At 44.6% G+C, this 24,625-nt stretch overlaps 1 pseudogene; it reads right to left on the bottom strand.

Annotated features, from left to right (window-relative positions):
- Nucleotides 1–281: 281 nt before the first annotated feature.
- Nucleotides 282–24,139, bottom strand: LOC138204421 (cadherin-7-like; annotated as a pseudogene).
- Between the last annotated feature and the right edge of the window lie 486 nt (nt 24,140–24,625).

Below are 24,625 nucleotides of genomic sequence, written 5' to 3'. Positions count from 1 at the left end.
CGGTCGCCCCACCAGCGGAGCCGCCCACGCAACTAACTCGTGAGCATGTGGTGTTTGTCAAATGGCCGTGAAGGAGGAAAGGGAGCGAGGCATCGTGATGCTGTGCGCAACGAAACACTTTGTGTTTTCTCGAATTTGAGCCTCGGACGACTTTTCCTTTCTTCTCTCAACCTCGATTCGCTGAAAGTTTTGCTGCCGCTCGCTCTTCTGCTGCTAATTTTGCCGGACGCGAGACGCGAGACGGCCACCGACGGAAAGCATGAACGTCTCATACAGCATAATACATGTTAGACACTCGATATTTAATGGATGCTCTGTATATAAACTTTCACTTCCAGGGAGAGTGAGGAAGGAAACGCAAATCTCCATTTAAAAAAAAAAAAAATAATATGTTAACATCCACATATCCATGGCAACTATACATTTACTCTAATAATATGAAATGCACGTACAATACAAATGGTTATGAGGCAAATATATATATATAAAACAGCAATATAATAAAAATGGAATGATATTACAAATCACATTAGAAATATAAAATTCAATACTGCAGTTAATCAGTTAATATCGACACACCTCAAAACAAACCATAATGTTTTGAAAAAAACAAATCAGATCATTTTCTATTCATCTCAGGGTTCCCACAGGTTCAGGGAATTTCAGGGAATATCAGGGAATTTTCCAAATTTTCCCAGGCAGGGAAATTCAGGGAATTTGATCTCTTTTTTTTGGGGGGGGGGGCAAATCGTAGACTATCAGGGAAGTTTGTTTGAATGTTTAAATTTGAGTTGCCATTTATCAATATTGATGCTTTTTAGACGGTGAAAGTCAAGGAAAAGTCAGGGAATTTGACATTTGACTTCGAGTGGGACTCCTGATCTGATTTGCCACCTTTAGGGTGAAAGTGTAGCAATTCTTAGGAAATGAAAATTGTTTGGTAAAAGCTGCGTTAATCGATAGTTTTTAACAGCAATGTGTGCAATTTCAAGAGGCGCTCGTAGTAATCAACAGAGGTGTCGCCGACATTGCAATTCCCCCACAGCTTAAAGAGCACTTTAGCCCCTTTTAACTCATTGTTTTGTTTTTTCCAGCTTATACACCTAAAACCTAAAATTCAAATTTTTTTCCTGTCGAGGCAACTATTGCATCTACAGGGTGACAACGTCATGAGGTGCTAATGGGTCATTGTTGTGTTGTTTTTTTTTAAACTTCTTCAGCTTTCCCCATGTTGCCAAAAATTTAAATTCAAATGCAGCTTTAAGATGTACAATACAGGATAATAAAGTTGATGACTTTTGATTGGTGCAAAGTGACAAGTCAACCTTTTCCCTTTGGTTTTAAGGCACCGACACATTTAATATAATCAGCCTTTATTTAGTTAGTTCGTCAATAATGCCCTCGAGCTCTGTGGTAATGAAAAATATTAGAAAATGAAGTGCAAGTAATTTATGTAATAGAACTGTAGCACACGGAAAACATAGAGTGGTCTAGTTATGGAAAGCACTCTGTATTTAAGCCCCAGAATAGTTTGATATTTTGCAAAATAAAATATTTATATGAAGCCATACAGCCACGAGCCTGTTAGCTTAGCTTAGCATAAAGTCTGAAAACAGAGGGAAAACGGCTCGCGAAGAAAGATTTGCCCACCAGCACCTTTATAGCCAGACCGTGACAAACAAAGCCGGGCCAGCTGTTCCCAAAATGTCAAAACTTTCAGTTCAAGTCTCGACACAAAATGTGTCCCGTCCTGATCATGCAGAAATGAAAAACAACAGCCACTTAAGATTAGAAGAAGCCCTCAGAAGATTGTGTCTTCCTCCCCTCCGCCGTACCACGGGGTGAGTCTCACTAAATAGGGCCGGGGGTTACAGGCGGGCTGCTCGGGTCCGAGCTCCGAACTGGACGAACCCAGAGAGCTCAGAGACCCCGCGGGGGACCCCGAGCCCTCGTACGCGTACGTCCGGAGGCAGTCGAACGGGGGAACGTGCGGATCTCGATCGGCCTCGCCCAGCCTGTCCACAATAAACTGCCTGAAGACCTCGTCCTCCGGCCCAATGAGGTGCGACTCTCGCAGGGACATCCGAATGCTGGCCCTGACGTCCTCCCTCCGCAGCCTCCTCTCCCTCCTCCTGGGGTGGGGGCGCAGGGGGACGACGGGCCGGCAGAAGTCCAGGTCCGCTCCGCCGGCCCTCGGCTCCCCGTAATAAAGCACCTTCTGCGACACCGTCTCGGGCAGCTCCAGCCCCTTCACCTCCACCTCCAGCCCCTCCTGCTGTTTCCGCCTGTGCCTCCTCACCATCAGCATTAGAACTGACAGCACTGCAGACACAAGGCAGCGGGAGATCATTACACTTAAACACCGGGGCATGAGCTTAGCAAGGCAAAAACATACACAGTGCCCAATGGAGCATGCACGGAGAACGTACAAGTGCGCTGAAAATAACAGCAGCCAGATTTGTTTGTTTTTTTCCTGTAAACTTGTGGATGGGGGAAAAAAAAAAAAAAAAAAAATCCGAAAGGAGTGGCAAATCAGGCTATAAATCATCGTTTTTAATTTCAGCTCACACATAAAGAAAGTATCCTTTTATTTGCTCCATGTGGCACTGAATACTAAAAGGGCGTTTATTCTTTTCTGCCGTGTTTTTCCCCGACTATTGTTCTCATCCGACAGAATGTTAGCGTAGCAGGTTTTGCCATTAATCTTTCATGTGATGGGCACGGGGAGGACACAAAGCAGCCGAGGTCATAATAAAGCTCTTCACTATGCAAACCCATCAACGTCCCAGGATGGCATTGCCACTGATGCATTGCAACCAATGCGCTCATTACCTGATATCATTACTCTGCAAGCTTTCAGCATTTTAAAAGTGTGTGTTAAAGGCACGCTGGTGAGTTTAAAAAAAAAACAATAAAAAAAACAATAAAGAAAAATAAAAAAGCGGAATCAAATGGAAGTGCAGATTTGTTATTGAAAACTCCTGCTGTTTAACACACGTTCACGTACTTGCCAAAGTGGTGTGAGGTGGAGCTGCTCTAGCTCAACAGATCCGCTGCAAAAGAACGACTTTTATTTTTTAACAACAACATTTCAGTAACATTACCATTTAATGTACTTCTTAAATAACGACTTCAACCTTATTGAGATCCGCGGGTGACCTTATCGGTGAAGCACTAATATAAATCTAGCGTTGGCAGGTTTTTTTTTTTCTCTCCCGTTAAAACCTCAGTCGACATCATTATTGTGAATCCACGGTTCAAAAAGAAACAACCGTCCCTCCAGTTCACTTCACGCTTCCAGCGTAGACAAAAACGAAGTACATTTGCATCGAGCTCTTGGAGGGAGTGATCTTGTTTAGCCGGACTTCTGTCTTGTCAATCACGCCGATGTCTGGAGACGCTCTTGCCCAAAAAAAAAAAAAAAAATGTGGCCGAACAAGACCTCTGTTCATCCTGCGGTAAAAATTTACAGCTGTGGAACAGCATCTGCGGATAGTTTTCTATAAATACTTTTTAATAAATCTTCCGAGAGCGCATTTATAGGCTCGAAGTATATTTTAAAATGCTTTACAGTTTCTGACTTCTACACCAGGCTGGAGGAGCTCCAGTCATGCGAACGTCTCCTTCCGAGAACCGGCCCACCGTGACGTCACCCATCGGTTTGTGGACTGCCGCTCCGAAGCCTCTCGTTTTGGCATGTTGGCCGTCGCCATTTTGTTTTTGTTTTTTGGAGCCAGAAGTGAGCATATTTGGAGGAGCCCGGAGAGAAGTGAGGGGTTAATCTGACCGAGAGCCTGAGGACATTATACTTTACCCACCCGACTATACCGGCAACCTAACTGCACCCAAGGCACGTCAATTAAACCAGCCGTGCTCCAAATGTACCTCTCTCTGAGGCCAAATAACAAAATACATCATATTTATTGTGGAACTATTTTCAGAAGGACCATCAGCAAACATCAGGACCAGCTAGTTTTGCTTATGACATCAAAATGACTGTATTTCATGAGAAAAGTTGACACTTTTTTAATTGGAGTCCACTGGAGCCAGAGGTTTTCTCGTAGCCGGCCCCTAGTGGCCACCTGTGGTATTGCGCTGTAACGCACTTCCGCATTGGTTTCAATTTTAAGGCCCGGAGACTACATCTATTTTTGTTTTATATAATACAAAATGATTTTAACAAATCTGTCAGTCATCATTGGTGAAGTCATCTGCGCGTCCGGCTTCGACTAAACAATTAACCTTCCAGCCATAAATTACTGCCAGACGTAGAAATGTTTCTGCGATTAGGACTTCCAGGAGACCAAACTCCAAGTGGGTACTCTCTCCTGAATATCAGTATTTTATCAACAGTATGATATTTCAGAACTGAAAAAAAAAAAAAAAAGAAACACGTGGAAAGACCGCGCTCCCTTACCTGCGAGTGTGACCAGGCAGCCCACGGTCCCTAACAGGGCTGGCAGGCTGACCCCCATCGCGATCGCGAGGGCATCCACCCCTCCCGTGGGACAGTGGCCCGTAGGCTGACAGCTGCACACGCTGACGGTCAAAGTGCTGGTGCTGGAGAGCGGCGGAGAGCCGCTGTCCGCCACCACCACGGGCAGGAGGTACTGGGTGCGATCCTTGCGGGTGAAAGTACTCCGGCGTGCCACGACGGAGGCAGTATTGTCTAAAAGTGATGCGGAGAGAGCGAGAGAGAGATGCACTTCATCATTCTTCAGGAGAAAAAAAAACAAAAAAACCACGAGCACTGCTCTCAGCGGGAGCGCCGAGGTTTTATAGGAAATCAGGAGAACAACAAGCGAACTGACACAGTTGATGTGATTTAAAATCCAATCCGAGCTCTGTGAAAGGCCCAAAACACTTTGTCACGTCTCATTTTTCTGTGAACAGAAGTAAATTTGGAAAATTGTTTCCGTTTACGGCGCACCCGGAAGACTTCATCAAGGCACTGAACAAGAACTTCAAATAAGCCTTGTGGCAAATGGAAACGTGTTTTATTAATTGTGTTTCTTCTTGATTCATTATTCATTTCCTGGTTGCTGACTGGACTGCTGGGCCCGCGTGGCTAACCACCCATACACTACACCGGCATACATTTCATTTTAACGTATTCGACAAATTCAGACATGCTGCATACTTTTGTAAGTTTGTTCAATACGTGTATATATATTTATTTTTTTTACTCCCCATTTCCATTATAAACATTGAAAAAGGTTCGACTGCCTGATGATTCGGAAGGTAAACACTTCAATTCGCTTACTTGAGAGGCTGTCAGCCACGAAAAAAAAAAAAAATAACTACAACCTGCTGAAGTATTTTCATCTCAAAAAATGTTCCACTTAGAAATACAGAGTGTTCATTTACATTTAAACATTTTTTTTTTTAATCATAAAAATGTTCCCCTCATTCTGGCTTTGTCTAGCGGTGCTCGTACAGGTGGCGGTTTAGCAACCGCTCACTGTTGTTACCGCAGCAACCATATGGGAGTCACAGTATGGCTTCATCTGGTTTTCATATTTAATTTTTTTTTTTTTACCCCACAGCCTCAAACAGAAAATGTGAATCATTTTTGCAGGATGACATTTCTTGGTGCAAGAAGCATAATTATACAGATGTAGTTTACGCTGAGGGTCTCACTGCGACAGTGTGGAGTCGCTCGGCAGCTGGTTCGTTGCATTTAAAGGGATAATCGCTCCAACTGTGAGCGACTCTGCTGTTAGATTGACATCACGGGGAAATCTGCACGGCTGCTGTTGTAGACAGGTGTTTTTTTTTTTTATCATTCACTGCTTTTTTGTTGTTCGCAATATACCGATTTGAGAAATAAGATATGTGTTTCTTTTGAAGCAATAGTTTCACATTTTGGCAAATAGGCTCCCCTGCCCTCCCCTCCCCTCCCCTGCCCTCTCCTCCCACCCCTTGTTTTGTGTCTTAATGCTAGAGCAACTGGCTGCTGGCTGTAGCTTCATATTTACTGTATGAGAGCGGTATTGATCTCGGGGAACTTTCTGCAACAAATCACATAAGTTTCGTTTGGAAACTTTATTCCTTTAAGCAAAAACAAATGTTACCCGTCTGTGTAATTGAGGCTCGCTTTAAGAGAGGAGAGGACGGAGAAGGGAAACTCTTAAATATTAAGCTGTGAGGAGATCTTTTTGTGCGCCATGTTGTATAACCTTGATTATCTCTGATAGTGAAGTTGGGATTGATTTGCTTCTCGGGGACCATGGAGAAGTAGAAGTGGTGTCCCTCCACAGGGTCGTCTGCATCGACGGCGCTGAGCAGCTGAATGAGCTGGGAGACACGGAGAGACGGAAAAAATATGAGCAAACGGACGCAAAGAGCTGATTTCCAAGGAATTCAACATCATCGTATGAAGCCTTTGCATTTCACATATAACTCTCAGAACCTCATTCAGCCGCTGACAATGCCCTGAGTGCGACGTAGTGCCGCACGGTGCCGTACAATAGTCAAATGGTTCCTTGTGAGTGGTTTGTTGTTTGAAAAAGGATGTATGGAATAACAGAAGTGCTGCGGCGTAATGTAATATGACACAATGCGGGAACTTCTGCTCTCCACGCTCACGTGAATTCTGATTCGCCACAAACAGCTATACCGTAAATCAAGAACATCAGTGCATCATAATATACATACTTCTCCCGCCTGCGTCCCCTCGCAGATATATGGCTGGTAATCTCTTGCGAGCCTTGGCACATTGTCGTTTATGTCCAGCACTTTGATGAACACCACCACGGAGGAGGATAAATGGTTCTGCGCTGCAGTCGTGAAGATAGACATTTTGCTGGAGTCCACCGGGTGCACGTATCATAAACGCTTTGTAAAAGCTCTGTCAAAATAACACTTAAGACTGATAAATGGTTAGTCTTCATGCATCACGACTGCGGAGCCCAAAAACAACAACAACAACAACAACAACAACAACAACAACAACAACAAAAAACAGATATCGATGTCACACTGCTTTTACCAAAACAAGAGAATTGATCGTTTCGTAAAAAAAAAAAACTGTAATTCTTCTTTGGATATTTTAGGTTTAGCGTCAGACCAGTGGTTCCCAACCTTTTTTGATAGATGTAAAACCATAAGTAATGAATAAATGTATATAATTTTTTTTTTTTTTTTTTTTAAAGTCAGCTTATAGTAGTGGATTAATGGTCAAAGCTAAAAGTGATGGATAAATATTTGATATATTAGTACTGGATAAGCGGTTAAAATTGCCGAAAGGTAAACACAACCGACTGATTTGAATTTCATTTTAAATGTCATCTGCTGGCAGTACGAATGCAAATTTGACCAAACGAAGCCGATTTGAGTTCACTTGTCTGAAACATTATTTGAAGCAAGCAATATTCACTTTTATTCAATTAAAACTGCTTTTGTGCAACTTTTGTCCCCCCCCCCCCCCCCCTCTTCTGCCAGTGAGAGTAAATTACAAAAGCTCTGTAGAACAATGGAAAAATAGTTTGTCACAAATTCAAAAAATGTCTCGAAAGTCTCCAGCTGGACGATGGAATTATTTTATCCCAGTTTGGGGGAAGTTTCTCGTGCGCATTGACGACTGTACCTACAGAGCGTGCCCGGTTTGCGTTCATCTGGCCAGCACGGGAATGTCTCACCAGACACCAGATGTAAAAAAAAGAGTAAAAAAAACAACATCTCTATACTTTTAAATACGGAGAGATTTACCGGGCAGCGATCGGTTTAATCGGCACCGTCGGAACTCGTTGGGAGAATGTTGACGCGAGTTTGAGTCGCATCCTCTTTGACATCAATTCGACGTGACAGCGCGGACGTACAATATCAGCCGTACCTTCGACTGAATCCATACTGCTTATTTCTAAGCGATTTATTCATAACTTTCAGTTTAGGGATTTCAACCGCGTGTCCATTCCTTTCGGCCATTTCAGCTGTTTCACATTGCATTTTGCTAACTGGGGTCTCGTTAGCTCGGTTGCATGTACTCGCAATTGCAACCCACATTTGGCCTTACAGCTGACTCAGTATGTGGATTTTTTTTTTTTTTTCTAATTAGCCGAGTTGCTCCAATCTCCCCCTCGCACCGCCCGGCTGCCGCCGGAGTAATGGGGTGCTACCCCCTTGTTGGGAATCAATGCGCCGGCCACATTTTTTCATCAGCACATAGCTGCGGCATATTCCAGACAGGTTTCCCATGTGGGGAAGGATAAATATGATACAAGTCGTCCATATCAACAAGACGCTCTTATTCAAATCAAGAGATTGTCCTTACTTGTTTCCTTGGCTTCAACAGTCACATTGTGCCAGTTTGTCGTCTCGCGGTCTAAAGCTCTAGCGACAGTTATAGTTCCATTGTTCGGGTCTATTTTGAAGGCTTTTGTGATGTCGCTCCTTTTGTCGATTGAATATCTGAAAGAAAAAGAAGAAAAAAAACAAAAACAAAAATCACAGAGGCACACATTTAGCAGGCAAGGTTGTTTGCTGGGCAAACAAAAACTCTGCGATGCCACGGGGAGATTAATTAGGCAAACTGCTCACTTTTTTTTTATTTTTTTTATTCTGTTGACAGATATCCAACAAAGAGCTCCTGTGACACAACGGCGCCATGAAAACGAAGCTGCTCGCAGACGTTGCGTACACACACGGTTTTGTGCATGTTTTCAGTTTAATTGGATATTTGACCACAGATATTTTTTTCCCGTTTGTCTGAAGCCAGAAAATCGAATGTAAAAACTGGTAGACAGGGAAGCTTGTAAACACAGAGAAAGAGAGAATGTTTTTTTGTGGGCTTTTGAATAATAATAATAATAGTCTCCTTAATGTTACATTTATTTCTGATTCGCGGTCGACATGTGACGGCCTGCATTTTTTTATTTTTTTTAATTATTATGTAGAAATAATCTTAAAAAAAGGAAAACATAAATATATATTGGCCAAGCAGAATTTTTCCATGAAAGAAATATTTGCTTGCTATTGCGTAGATCTTTCACATCGAACTTTTGAACCCTTATTAATATAAGTGATTATAAGACCACGGTTAATTAGTGTAACGGTGCAATGAATCATTTCTGGGAGCTACTTTGCTGATAACAATGCGGGAATTGAGCCAATGTGACCACAGCAAACTTAATCATATTTACTAAAACTGTGGAAACCCCGAAAATGTCAGCCTGAATTTATTAAATCAATGAGACGCTGTCTCCAAAGGGACAGTAATAGACGCTCGGCTGAGGATGATATGCAGCACCTGCCACTCTTAAGCTCTGCCGAGATGGACTACAGGCAGCGGTAACGCTGCTGTCTCCTTCGCAACGTGCCCCATTTGCAAATGACTGCAAATCTCAATTCCATATGCCACCTCGTGTGGTGCTTTATTACTTTCCCACGTCCTAGGTACGTCGCTTTGTGATAATACCACGGCAAAGGATAGAAAAGCCTGAGGTATAAAATATTTTTTTTCATGATTTATTCAGCAGGGCTCATTTCCCACTAAAGTAATATGAGATAAATATGACCATGTACAGCGTATCCAGAGATCAAGGGTAAAAAACGGATGCACCGAGCCGGTAACACTATTTGAAATGGAATGATTATTATTATTATTATTATTTTTTTTTTTTTTTCACCCCGTGGAGGAAGCTGTCTCAGGATGTCCCGCCCACGCCGGGGCCCCCGAGCATCTACCTCGTCAACTATCGCGCCGGCGGTGGGATGTCGGATGGCAGGTGCCACTCTTCCCCGATTTAGACGCTTCACATTACCTGACGGGGTTGTCGACCGTGTCAGTGTCTCTGGCGCTCACGCTGCCAGCCGCCGTGCCCACTGCCGCGTTCTCGGGAACTTTCCACTCGTAGGCCGGCGAGAGGAAGACGGGCGGCTCGTCCACGTCGTCCACGACGATCTTGAGCATCGTCTCGTCCGTGAACTCGTCCAGTTCCAGGAAACGAGTGTCCACGTGATCGTTGGCCGCCTTGGCGGTCATGACGAATCGTCTCTTGGATTCATAGTCCAATGGCTGTGAAGGAAAAACAACAAACAAAACAAAAAACACTTTTAGAACTTTATATTAATACAGAGCCTGTTACAATCAGAAAATACCTTGTTTATTATCATTTATTTTGCCAATGCAGACGATTGTTTCCTGAGAGCAGGATATGACTAAGACTAGATGTTGAAATTATTTAGTCAGTGTCAATATCTACCAGCTGTGAGCACACACTGAACAAACACTGTTTTTGATTAACATTATGATGCTCGTAATAACAAAACAGCATGCAAACCATTACTATGTTCCCAAAATATTTCAGAGAGACAGATTCAGTAATGTGTTTCTGATTTGATTATCATGGCATATAATTTGAAATCTCCTGTTTATGTAGTAGAAGCAAAATTGCAAGTTTGAAAATAATAACATATGAGTCACAATTTCAGAATGAGTCTTAACACTGAGCTGCAATGTACATTGAAGTATTTTTTTTTTAACAAAGAAATATGTATTTTCAAAATAATGGGTACAACCCCCTGGACACATGTTTAGCTACAGGCGGGTTCAGGCTTGGTTCGTGTTGGAGCTTCTAACGTCAATAACTTTTCCGGATTATATGGCAGTAATACACTCTTGATAACTTTGCGTCTTAATAGCTAATTAGCCCAATGATTCGCTGCTTTCACTCAGCCGTATTGGTTGGCACGACAATAAGGTTGTGGTAAATATGTGTTGCGGTGAGACTAGTATGTCAGGTGAGTGCCGACGGAGGCTCCAGTTGTTCTGCCTGAACTGGCAGCATCAGTTTGACATTTGAGTTATTATACTTTTGGCCTTGTCACCACCGTAACTTTTCAGGAAACCAGCAGGTATTTTGGGAAGTTACCGCGGCGACCAGCCAAAAAAACAGTTCGGGACATAGCGCCCCATAAAATTGCACATTTACAGAGAGGCAGGCTTGCTCTCTCTCCTGTTTCCACTGTTTGTGCTAAGCTAAATTAAAGGTCCTATATTTTAAATTTCTGATGTTTTATTTGGTAGTCTTCATATTTATATAAGAATATCATTATGTGGTTTTAAGCACCAAAAATAATCTCCATATGTATATATATATATATATATATATATATATATCAAGCTTCTCTCTGGAGCTTTTCTGTGAACAGGCCATTTTTTTAGTATCTGTCTTTAAGGCATCAGTGAACGTCTGTTCTGATTGGCTGATTTTTTTTTTTTTTTCCTAAATGACACGCCACCGCCAATCAACTTTTTGTCCGGTCTTGTTTGCTTGCCAGCTTCGCAATGAATGCCTCCTCAGTGTTTCCATCCTCATGACAGACTGGACAGTGGGCCGTGCTGAAGGCATGACATTACCGTGACCTTTGTGACATCACAAACTTACAGAAGTCCGAATGGGGACAGTTCCTACATACGGGCTGTGTGCCCTTTTTTTTTTTTTTTCCATGAACAGAGCGGTTTGGACACTTTCACAGCGTTTACATGGCACCCGGACCGGCTCCATAATCAAAACAGAAATGATGTATTTATCACGGGACCTTTAACGCTCACTATCTCCGTGTTTACCGGACAGACGTGAGCGTGGTATCAATCTTTGTATTTAACTCCCAGCGAGAAAGCGGACAAACAGCTTCCCGAGAGGATCCGACGCCCTCGTCGCCTTACACGACACACTGTACAGTGATATCACTTTGATCATCCGTCAGTCGGATTAAAACCGACGGTGGGACTGAAGTCTCTCCATGAAACAAAACCGACTGAACCGTTGGATCGCAGCGAAATATTTGTGTGCCCACGTAACCTCATAAAAACAAACCTCATCTCCTTTAACTGTCCCTTCGGTGTTGCCTTTCTGTGCGTTCTGTAAGCGAGTGATCTTTGCGGGTACTCGGACGCGGCGCCAATTAGATAATTAATACAACAGCGTGGGTTCGCTTGTCTGGTTCCATGTGATTTGTAGCTGTGGTGGAGTCCGTCAGCTGTGTGCGTGCAGCTTCTTTATGTGTATGGGGAGTGCCGGGCTAATGTTGTTTGCGTCGGTTTGGTAATGTACTCCATTTTTTTTTTCTGGGAGAGAGAGAGAGAGAGAGATACTTTATTTGACTTTAATGAAACCCAAAATAAATGGTTGAAAGTTGCCTTTTATTTTTGTTTTTGTTTTTACAAAAGTAGTGTTGGATAATCTAATGGCCCACCCACGCTAGGATGTCTGGTTACACACTAGTGGTTTTAAAACATCTGATACAAACATTGGTTAACAGTGATGCTTTACAGGTAGGTAGATCGGATGCATGGACGGATAGATAAATGGACTGGCTGGATGGATGGATGTGTGAACAAATAGATGGATGGGTGGGATAGATAGAAATCTATTGTATTCACCTTGGCCAGCAGCACCAGTCCTTCCTGTGTCACCGGGTCCGTTTTGATGCTAAAAGTGGAGCTTTCCTCCAGGTCATCCTCCAGACTGTAAGTCATTCTGGCATTGATACCAATGTCTCCGTCCTCCGCCATAATCCTGCCCACCGTGGTGCCGACGGCTGCATTTTCAGGGATGGCAAAGGTGTACTGGTCTGCAGGGGGGGAGGGGGGGGGGAGAAAAAAAGGGGGGGCTTCTAAAATCATTCATGTCGACACCATTAGCCTGCGAGGGTAAAACCCACCGAAAGGAATTCGAAAATCCTGTTTCGGCGTGTAATAACAGGTTGAAAAGTTAATGCGTTCGAAGTAAAAAAACGAAAACAAAAAACAAAACGTCAAATACAAAAGTTTCTTCGCTAAAAACAGTGTACGCGGACCTCGACAGTAAGTTGTTAATAGCGACTCGTGAGAGCCTGCTAGTGTGTAAAGTGATAAGAGGGGAGAACATTGTGGTGGAGGGTCAATTTGTGCGAGTCAGAGATAAGTTGCGGCAACTCCACATAATCCGGGCCTAACTCTAATAAGAAGATGAGAAAATGAGATTGTGTCTGTGCGCGACTCCATTTGGATGGATGCCACAACTGGGAAGGAGCTCAACAGGCGACCGGCTGCTCCTGGGACCCCCCCCCCACCCCCCCACACACCACCCCACCAAAAAAAAAAAAAAAAAAGACTGCGCTGATAAAAAAAAATAAAAAAAATTGCAATTATGTGACAAAACAGAGGGCACAGTTCACAGTGAAGTGCGGCCATACAATATTCATAGGGTCTTTTGACTGAAACGTAGAATCTGCGGGATACAGCGGCGCCGGCGCTGAATGCGACATTAATAGTTGAAAGAATCATCCGCGCCTTCCCGGTCCTACACAATTGATTTCTTCCCACGGCATTCATTTAGTGAGGTTTTATCGCTGAGCGGGCGAGGTTTGTTTCCAAAGGTCATGACAAATGTCCTTTCAGGTGTGAATGATTAAATTCGTCCGGTGTGTGGCACACGTGCACATGCGCGCGCAGATGAGCAGAGCTTTCCACGTCTCCCCCCTCCCTCGACTGTCTCCTTTTAATTTTGGCCGTGCGCGGTCCAAATGCTTCGCCAGAAGTGCGATGAAATAAATACCTCGTCGGCACAATATCAAACGTGCGCTCGCGGGCGGCGGCGCTTCGTGCTCCCCTTTCCCGTACGGCCTCGCGGTTTTGCGTCACCGCGAGCCCGCGAGAGTTGCACGAGGATCGACTCACGGCGCTGGAACGTGGGCCCGTTGTCGTTGACGTCGGTCAGGCTGACGGTGACCGTGGTGGAGGAGGAGTAACCGCCGCTGAGGCCCAGCATGTCCTTCACCTGCACCACCACCAGGTACTGCTCCCTGGCTTCGCGGTCCATGTTTGGCCACGATGTGACGATAATCCCTGCAGGAGGCGGAGGAAGTGGAGGAGGAGGAGGAGGAAGAGGAGCAGAAGGGAAGTCGGGTTCATTAAGCGTGTCTGTGGGTGGTTTTCTGTGTAATTTTTGTCTTTTTTTTTTTTTTTTTAAACCAAATGTAAGCAAACAAGCTGCGCCTCAAGTAGTCTTCGAGAGCACGGTGCAATATGTGCAGTGAAATTGCACCGCAATAAATGTCTAATCTTTAAATTCAATCTGCCCAAAAAGAAATATTAGGAGGGCTTTCGGACGACATAACGCTCCCCCTGTCTGGCCAGATTGGAGGCTGTGGGCAACAGTAAACAGAAGAACTGTTCAAAAGAATTAGATTGACCCGGCAAATTTGTATTCTACGTTTGGCTTCGACCGCCGCTTTATCTAATCCTCGTTCCCCGAACGCCTCACGTGCTGTAGGTAGATGTTAGCTACCCGGCTCTACCCATGAGCAACCTGCCATTATAATTACGAAGCCTAGAGCCCAAAAAAAAAAAAAAAAATAGTTTGAAAGGAGTGAAATAAAGGCGTCCTAGTGGAAGATATATTTACCCAAGTTGGGTTTAAGTAGAGTCTACATACGGTAAACGCTTTGACCCGCTGACCCTGATGAACCTGTAAAGCTGAGCAAAAGTTATGCTGATAAAAATGAAATCATGTTTGTATAGATGTAGCTTAAGTATTGAAACTTTTTTTTTTTTTTTTTTTTTTTATGATGGTAGAAAGTATTGAAACAATTCGGTCGTAAAAGTATCACAGTTTGGTACCCAGCCCGAACGTCTCGTTTAGATGACACCGACTCTCCGCTATCCAAGAAGACTATGAATTGTCTCACTTAAAAAAAAAAATCAGATTTGGCCTTTTACATTTTGCATTGGTTTGCGTTTAAATATTTTTTTTCCCACGTCAATGATGCGCTCCCCCATCGCTTACGCAGTTCATGTCGACCGTGTGCGTGGGAGGTGCCGTGACCTCTGGCCGCGGCGCCGCACAAGAAAGTAGTGTAAAATGTACATTCATAGGCATTACTTGAATACATTTTCCTGCCAGGGCGTGAACTTTCCCAACTGGCCGGCGCTCGAGCTGAATCTGTCAATAGTTGTTCTGAGAGATAAAGTTGCCCAGAAGGAAAATTATGCAACTTTCAAAGTAAGAAGAAGTCTCCGAGTTGTCGAAAGCGATAAGGACCAAAGGGTACAAAACCCAAAGACAAGATATCTCCCAGTCTCAACAACCTGAAATTGGTGGGGGGGAGGAAGGGGGGGGGGGTAAAAAGCTCATTTGTTATCAATTTAAGCATTATTTCTGGAATCCTTCACGGATTAAGACCAAAGGGGAGATTTCCAGCTATCAGAGCCTCCGTATCTATCGGCATCTTGTTACCCGTCTTCGGCTCCACGGAGAAGTAGGGCTCCCCCTGCAGGATGGAGTAGATAAGCTTGGCGCTGTTTCCGAACATCGGATCGTCGGCATCTGTGGCCGTCACCTGGGCCACTGTGGTCCCTGTAGGGGGGAAGAGGGAGGGAGGGAGGGGGGGCAGATCGCACAGTCAGAGTGAGCTCAGGCAGCAGTTCCAGTCGATGGGGAAATAAAGTGATTACGCCACAGTCCCCGCAGGTTCTATCTGTCTGGGGGGGTTGGTGGTGGTGGTGGTGGTGGTGGGGGGGGGGGGGGGGGATGGAAATGGAAGAAGGGAAGGGAGTGCGGCTGTGGTAGAGTTAGAGGAGGGATGCTGACAAAGGCGCGAGGGTTGAGGAAGATGTGCGGGAGGGAGGAGGGGAGGGGGGGAGGGGGGGGCAGCGTTGGCCTTTCACAACTCGGTAACGCCGTGCAGGTGTGCGTGACAACCTCTCCAGCCCTACAGCTCACACATCTCACTATCCACCCGCCCGGCGTCTTTTTCTTTTTTTTTTTTTTTTATTTGATTTTCTCCTTCGCACCGATTTCGTTTTGCCTCTCTATCTTTCACACTTACCCTTTTCTCCCCTGACCATATCCTTGTCCTCACCTTGGCTCTCCTACAATATCTTCCTCCTCTCTATCTCCTTCTTCTTCTTCTTCTTCTTCTTCTTCTTCTTCTTCTTCTTCTTCGTTTTAGTTTGTTTTTTTTCTCTGTCTTTCGCACCGGCAGGGATTTACCGCAGCGTTTTTTTCTTGTTTTTCCCCGATGCCCTCACTCCAACCTTCCCCTCTCATTTTCTCTTTCTGAGTCGAATGCATTATGATTTATTACGAGTGAGATATTATGCCGCAAAAGCAGATTACATATAAATTGAAATGGTAATGTTTGTGGTATGAAAGGCCAGTGGTTATAATAACATTATTTAAGAAATTTTATCCATAAAGGCATCCGAGCCACGATACGGAATCCAATACTTTTTAACTTCCTGAATGGGGGACAGATGACAGACATTCATATAACCTTTAGTTCATCGTCTTCACTCGAGATTTCATTTTAGAAGTATATTATTTCTTTGATTATCTGCACGATAGGAAAAGTCTTAAAAGTTCCAAGTTTTTATTTGTAAACAAATCAATTCTTTTCATCGATAATATATATATATATATATTTTAACTCGGGGACATCGATGGCTTCTCAGCGTGCTCATGTAAGCGCGCTAACCTACTAAACTGTTGCTCATGTTTTGGCAGATATCCGACATTCGCCGTCTTAATTTCACGCGTGTTGCTGATTCTGATAGACATTTTTGGTGCCCAGACCCTTCAAATCCAATTAAATGTCTGTATTTTCAACTCGTAGCGTCAAAGGGACCCTTTTCCTTCGTTCCTTTCTCAAACATACCAGTCGGACACATCTCGGGGGATGCTGGACACATACGGTTCGTTCTGGAACTTGGGGACATTGTCATTGATGTCCTGCACCTTGATGATGAACTCTGACTGGGGCTCCTCTGGTTCGTTGGACCTCCTGTTGATAGCCTGGGCTTGAAGGACGTAGAAGGCCTTTTTCCTCGCGGTCCAGCTTCTTCAGTGCCCGGATCTCCCCAGAAAACTCATCTATCTCGAAACACGTCTCCAGCCCCCTCCCCCGATAATATGTACTTGATGGAAAACTCGCCTCGGTCCGGAGTCGGATTTGAGCTACAAAGACAGAGAAAAGGAGTTATATGAAAGCTGGGCTTCCCCCCCCCTTTTTTTTTTTTTTTTTTTTTTTTTTTTTTGGGGGGGGGGGGGTATTTTTCTGTAGAAACTAGGAAACATGCATTTTCAAAGGGAAGTACCGTATCAAGGACATGGCGACATTCAATATGAAGCGGTACCTGGCCAATAACACGAGGAGTGGGATCTTCCTCTGGGACAAACAGCTGTTTTCCAGATCCAGCCTCTCTTCAGGCGGCGGTGCAGATGAGTGGACCCCTGGGCCAATTGTTGAGCTTCCAGACCCTGAGTTCCTCTCATATCGCTCAGCACCCAGCCAGGAATCATAGAAATCACCGTCACCACAGCCAAAACACTTGGCGTGCTCATTTTTACCGTCCATCCGTGCATTTCCTCTGCACCTCCCACAGTGGACGGAAGATAGAGGTTGTCACTGGTCCAGCGGTACTAATTCTTCATTCACCAGCACTGTAGTTCACGATCCTGGCAGCGCTCCATCCCATCTTGTTATGACGTGGTTTGAATGCATGCGCGCATCTCTGAAATGAAAGTTAACATTTCGATCAATGTCCGAAGTGAGGAATTTCCAGCAAAGAGAATGCAAAATGAAATCTGTAAGAAATCACAATATAATTACGCAAATATACGCTATAAACGCATGTATGGGAAATAGTCTCAAAGGTTTCCGTTTAAAAAAAAAAAGGTGTACATATCTATGCGGAAAATTAAAAGAATATTAATTAAAAGTTAATTTAAAGCTGAGGTGTACAGTTTTCTGGAAAAGGTCAAACGAAAAAAGAAAAAAAAAAACTCGAATTTTGAAAATACAGCTCTCCTCCCGCAGATCTCCTGCGGGACGTACCCTCTGTGCCCGAAGGCCCTCACGCCACACGAGCACGGGGATATCCACACGCTTCATACACACAACACAACACAACAGTCCCCCCCCCCCCCCCCCCCCCCCCCCCCCCCCGGGGCAAGCAGCCGCCCTCTCATTTGTCTCGAGGTCGCAGAGGGTCTCTCGGTCTACTCGTCGGTGGCGTTTGCGACAGAGGTGTTGCCCCCCCCCCCCCCCCCCCCCCCCCCCCCCCACGACCCCCCAGTCTCTCCGAAACGAGCCCCTGATTGGCCGAGAGTCTCTGTCACGGACCAGATTTTCCGGAAACGGAACCAAGAGCAGTTGCAGACATCTAGTGATGTCTCAGACCACTTGAATTGCAATGTGCTGAAAGGTTTTTATGAAACTTTTTATGCAATGACGTCAAAGACAAACTGTCCGCCCCGGCTTCAATACATCCTCTTTTAAAAAAAATTATATATATCACTGGTCTGACTGAAAAAAGATGACCGTATTGGGATCTTTTCAGTTAAGGCCTAGACAGCAAAAAGTAATGGATACATTTATCCATACCATTTATCCTAGCTGAAAAAGTAATGGATAAAATGTAGAAATAGAAATAAGTAGCAGACAATTGGTTGAAATAACTTTAGCCGTTGTAGTTGTAGCCTTAAATAAATGGGTGAAATACAGTAATTGGTACACAGTTAAAATGGTTAACTAAAATAGAATGATTGAGTACGTCCAATTTTAGGTACGAGTAGCAGGTCAAATGACCAAATGACCTAAAAAATTGCCAGTATTAAAATACTATCGTAGACAAACAATATCCACATAACAAAGAGTGGGGGTTTAAAATCCAATCCAGTGATTTGAAGGGTGGTGCTGATGAACGGGAACTTGATTTCATCCGACAGAAAGGTGGGGAAACGCTGCTCCTTTTGACGTCTGTGATCCCCTCGACTTAAATGAAATGCAGTGCACGGCAACAACGACGCAGACGTATATAACAAATTGGTGAAAGAAAAGCCAAAGCAGAATTGCATTTCGTGGAAAGAAGACAAACTCTTTGTCTGCTCCTTCTTTTGTTTTGCATCCCGCAAGTCCTTCGCTGGCAGCTGAAAACAGCCCTCTGTTTGGAATTCAGACAAGGCCTCGTATTGTGTTTGGTAAAGGGGAGGGGGTGAGGGGGGGGGGGGAGAAGAGCAGAGCCCCGAACATCATTCCTTAAGCATGACACTGCACTCTGCAGCTGACTAATGAAGACTTCTAATTAGATCAATGTCTCCTCAGACATGGAAAACAGAGGCACACATGGCTCTGACAAACTATGAGTCAAATCGATGCACCAATTATAATCTGCATCGAGATCAGGGTCAAGAGTGTAAGGACAATAAAAGTCAGGCTCGACAACAAGTTAGTTGGGACCACACAGATGCATTATCTTGCACCGACAATCTTGCCAAAGTTAGCAGACTTCGCCTTAAAGTTTAAAGGCTTTTAACAAGTTTGCCAATCTCCTTTACTTTAATTGATTGAAGGGTGTTCTTTTTCTTTCATTTTATTTCCCTTAGCCGTCCAGCATCAACGTCGTGTTTACGCTTGTCACCGTATGTAACAAAGGCCACCGGTACAGTAAATTAGCAATTTACTTGAAATGAGTTGACAGCTTTATTTCTGTCTCAGCAGTGTGGGTGTGTTAAACCCAGAGACAATACAGTTTATCAAAATAGACATTGTCTACGCGTCTAAAAAAAAAAAAAAAAAAAAAAAAGTCACGCCGATGTGCAGGTGGCTTAAAGGGCAATACCGCTGAGGGCCACTAGGGGCTGGCTTCAAAAATAAACTGCAAAACTCCTCGTCAAAAAGCATCAAAGTCTCTCATGAAATGCAAAGTCGACAAATTTTTTTTGCAAGAAGTCATCCTTCTGAAAATAATGTAACAATTAATCAGATATTAGGCCTCCAAAGAGAGGTGTGTTGGGGGGGGGGGGGGCGTGTCTAGTTTGATTGACATGCCCCGGGTGCAGCCAGGTTCCCGGTGGACGGGCGTACTGTCCTCGAGTTCTCAGTCATCCAAATATGGTCACATCTGGCTCCCCCCAAAAAAAACTAAAACCCCAAGGCAGCGACATCCCACACTCCAAACTAGAGGCTTCAAAACAGCAGCTCGCCAAGCCAAAACAGTGACGTTCGCTCGGAAAAGCATATTTATCGAGACACGAAGCCTTGAACCTCCCCAACTTTATACTCCTCTCCAGCCAAGCAGCAAACCATACATCAGCACTCAGTGGGATCAGTTGTTAATAAGGGCTAGAAGTCACAACAGCCATAAGTCTAAAGGATTTTAATGGAATTTTTTGACACTGTAATATCAGCACATAACATACGCGGTCCCCAACACGTGGGATACTTTAATCTCGAGTGCTCTACAGGAACACAAGCGCATGCATTTTTACCGTGGTCGGTCCCGGTGAAAACTTAAAAACGTGCAGCGTGCAGCACACTGCAGGAAGTTGTTTGGGCAGTCGGAGTCGTCGCAGCGCTAGTTGCGGTATTAATGCTTTAGCAGCTCGTAATGTTCATGTTTAATCTTGTAAAAGTAAATTAGCTGTCAAGACCCATTTGTAATGAGCTGGTAAAATCAATTACTGTCGCACGCTTTTATTTCTTAAATTCAATTTCGATACAAAATGAGAGTATGCGTTTGCGCTTATGTATGTCTTTACAGGCCTTATTCATATCTCCGAGCATGGTGGAGTGACAATCCAATTAGTGGCCAGTGAATCGTGAGCTGCTGTGGTCTTTCGTGTAGGGCTGCCAAGCATGCGCCGAAAACTGAACGCCTTGAGCCAAAAAACTAGACAACAGCCCTCAATGATGTTAACTCCGAGCAACATGCTCAGCTGCCAACATGCCAAAAGGGGAGGCTGGGAGGCGGTCTGCCCTCAAAATCTTCCCGGGGAGATCAGCCTTTCGCGTGGGTCTGAAATAGTGCACAGGTCAACAGATGTTTATGTGCCAATTTAACAAGATGGGAACTCACTAGAAATAAATGATGAAATTCTGGGAAAGTAGCGGATATGCCAAAAAAGCAATAAAAAAAAAAAAAACATCTCCAGGTCTGTAAATAGCAAAGGTGTTGGGGGGAGCAAGTAAAATACATGTGCGACAGCAGGGCTTGATTATAACGGCGACCCGTCTGATTTTCGAGCGCGTGTCCGCGGCACGAAAGCCTTTCAAAGAATCTACAGCCGCCACTTATGCTAAGTTCCCGAGAGAGAGAGAGAGAAAAAAAGCCAAAGAAAGTAAAGATATTACTGAAATATTATTGGAATCAACCTTCAATTTTCCTCCATTCAAAAGACATCCCCGTTCTACATTACACGCGGTACATGCAGAGTGCCCTGCGGTTGACAGCCATTCATTACCTCTAATAGGCCTACCGCCCATTTGCAGCAGACCTCCTGCAGCCTGTATGTACAGAGCGCTCCTCAACCACATGACAGCATGACAATGAGCTGCAGTCTCACAATGTTAAGCACTAGATGCGCTGAGACCGTCACATCATTTTTCCCACACGGTGATGTGTTCCGCAGCTAATAAAAAAAAACAAACGTCGCCCCTTTGTGGGAAACGGTTCCGGGATGCCATTAAAATGTGTCTAATGTGCCAACGCGAATGTTAAAACACGGCACAAAAAGGAAAAGCAGCTTCCAGTTGACACCGCGGACGACGCGTCAATGTCAATTCACGCCGCTGACGCGAACTGATAACTAATGCCGACTTTATACGAGCACTAATCGTGTTGTTTTTTTAAGCGTCAATCCCCTGCCTGTTTTTTTTGTTTGTTTTTACAGACGATAATTGAAAAAAAAAAAAAAAAAAAAGAAATCGGAAAAAACTATGAAAATTAAAAAACTGAAAAGCTGACAATGGATCTAAATATATATTCCGACCTGTCATTTAACTGCAGCGGTTTGAAATCGCGAGGAGAAGTACTTCTGTTCAGCCTCGCTTCTTTAAGATCACGCTTCCAAGACAAAATGTCCTCATAATTGGTCATTTGGGAGCCTACGGTGGGACTTGGTGTTTACTGTTCAGCTCTGTAAATCAGCAACACTGACATGTAGAATGCGTTTTCCCAATTCAGGACCTCAAATGAGTCAAACGGGGGGGAACGTCAAGCCATCGTGTACCCGTTAGTCAGTAATTTGTTTGATTTTATCGTGCGCACAAGTGGAAATCATCACTGTTTAGCAAAATGTCACGAATTTCCACCGACTTTAATCAGCAGTAACACGACATCCTATTATCCCTCTCCTTTTTATTTTTTTTTTTTATTTTTTTTTTTACCGAAATCAATTAACTGACGCCGCTGTCTTTATTATTATTAAAGAAAAAAAGAGATCAGTGGATTTAGTTTCAAGGAATGTTCAGACAACATTTCTGAGACAACAATTACTGGTGAGCAAAACTCGATTAGCCGCAGTGTCTACTCCCCGAGTCTATTCAGTCACGTCTCGAATGGGCGTGCAGCTGGGGAGATACTGGAACGCCGTTACGATAGCAGCTTCCATACTTTGTATGAACTGTGACGCATTACCAACATGTTTGGTAGTCGATTCTGGAAACCAATTTTGATTCAACGGCCCCAAAAAAAAAAAAAAAATCAACCAATGAAGGACAAGAGTAGCTTTGAGTCTTCAAGTGATTAAAAAAGAAGAAAAAAAAAAAAAATAAAAAATATTACAATTATGTTAGACAAACAAAAAGAAAAATACCAAAAACTTCTTTCATTTTTTAGCAGCAAAGCATTTCAACAGTACCAGCTGCCTGAAATATGAAAAAAAAAGAGAATGTAACTAGTAAACAGCTTAGGTGTAATACATAAGACAAACTACGAACATCGCGGGAAACAGCGGCACGTAGCCCTTCAAGTATTTAAAATAAAAAAAGAAATACCCAAGTTATAAAAACTCACTCAACTAGTGGCGGCGGCATTTCAAGTGCGGCGCCAGCCAGCCAGGGGATTTACAGACGACTGAACCGGCTGATCAGAACAAGGAGACCGCCCCGCACGGCTCCGGTACGTGCTTCAAGCCCGGCACTGGTTAAATAACCTGGACATCAAAACTCTCCACAGCAACTCAAGTACAAATAGCTGAACGTCGGCCGCCGGCACAGAAGCAGCTGTCGCAGTTCACAAACAGCGACGGTGACGTTTCAGGACGGAGGGTTATTTACCGCATTCAGGGTTATTTACCGACGCGTCAACGTCCCACTGCGTACAGATCCTGCTGTTTGCGTTTGGGCTGCTTAAATAAAGTGCGCGAAACGTCACTTTCGTCCACCCGAAACGCTCCAAAACGCCGTTTGCCCGCAGCTCCCCCTCGATCGTCCGACTCAAAAAGGCAAATATCTCCACGCGGGGACTCGGGGGGGGGAGATTTGACCTCCACGCAAAGTCGCCCGCCGACGCATGCCGTCGTCGAGTTCGGTTCTGAAGGTCCCTTTGTCACCGCGGAAAACAAGTACCGTCAGCTTTTTTTTTTGTGTGTGTTTTTTTTTTTTTTACATTTCGGTAGCGTCGATCCTCCCGACACCCCTTCATTTTGTCGTCCTCCCACAGTTTGCTCCTCGTACACTGAGGATGCTCCGCGGTAGCAGATGGGGGGTATTTGTGCATGAATAAGAGGGGCCAACATAATGGAAGCGCAATGTTATTTCAAAGTGAACATTTCTGAAATTCCCCTCTTCAAGAAATGTCAGAAAATGTATCATAATCTTTAGAATGTTGCCAAACATTAAGAAAAAAAATATGTATTTGTGTGTGTGTGTGTGTGTGTGTGTGTGTGTGTGTGTGTGTGTGTGTGTGTGGTCCATTGACAAAGCTGGAATGCACTGAAAGCTCCCGTTTTTGTTGCCACACATCAAACGGTCGGGACGCCGAGGTCAGTTACTCAGCATGGGATGTAAAGATTCAGCTTCTTTTTTTCTTTTTTTTGGAGTTGTTTGCTGTGAAATAAACTTTTTAAACCAGCAGCAGCCGCACAAAGAGGCGGGCGATGTACCGATACCCCGCCGTGAAACACACCGAGGGACAGAGCGAGTTCTGTCCCTGCTCTCCCGTCGAACGCTCCGTTGTTCTTTGTATTCCCCTCGTACGTCCTTTCCGAAGAAAACGCGTGAAATTGCAGCTGGCGCTCTTCCGACGAAAAGAAGAAGAAGAAGAAGAAGAAGAAAAAACAAAAAGATGATCTCTGACGCGGGAGGCTCGGCGTCCACCTCCGCAACCCACCTGTTCGAGTGATCCCGTCGTCTCTTCACACCCCCCCCGCCCGCCCCCCCCCACCGCCAGCCACTTGTCGCCAGCCGCCGTCGAGCGGAGACCGTCGGCCCGGGTGCGAGGAAAACACAATCTGCTTAACTAAATGCCCTGGTACCGGGGAGCAATTCGCTCGCCCTGACAACCTCCACACCCCCCCACCCCCCCTCCACCCCCTCGTCCCTCCCCACCCCTCTTTCTCCTTCGCCTCGCTCTTTTCTGTCCTCCTCAAACTTCCCGGGGAAGAACAAACACAGGCTCTATTGTCAGCGACTCGCATCCGAACACTCGAGGCCTTCATCGCCATGCAAATAGTCAACCGCCCGGCCTCACAAATGGATTTCTATCTTTTTTTTTTTTTTTTTTTTTTCCTCCCCATTTTTGTGAACAATCTTGCGCTTATTAGAGTCTCGATCCGGCGTAAGGTCACAATTCCTCCCCCTCCCCCCCCGCTGGTGACGGGACGGCCGACGGTCTGTTTTTGGACATTGGACGTGCCGT

This window comes from Embiotoca jacksoni, unplaced genomic scaffold, assembly GCF_022577435.1.
Source record: "Embiotoca jacksoni isolate LCO1_2020_lvr unplaced genomic scaffold, fEmbJac1.0.p SCAF_25, whole genome shotgun sequence".
Taxonomy (NCBI): domain Eukaryota; kingdom Metazoa; phylum Chordata; class Actinopteri; family Embiotocidae; genus Embiotoca; species Embiotoca jacksoni.
This window is presented reverse-complemented; position numbering and strand designations above follow the sequence as displayed.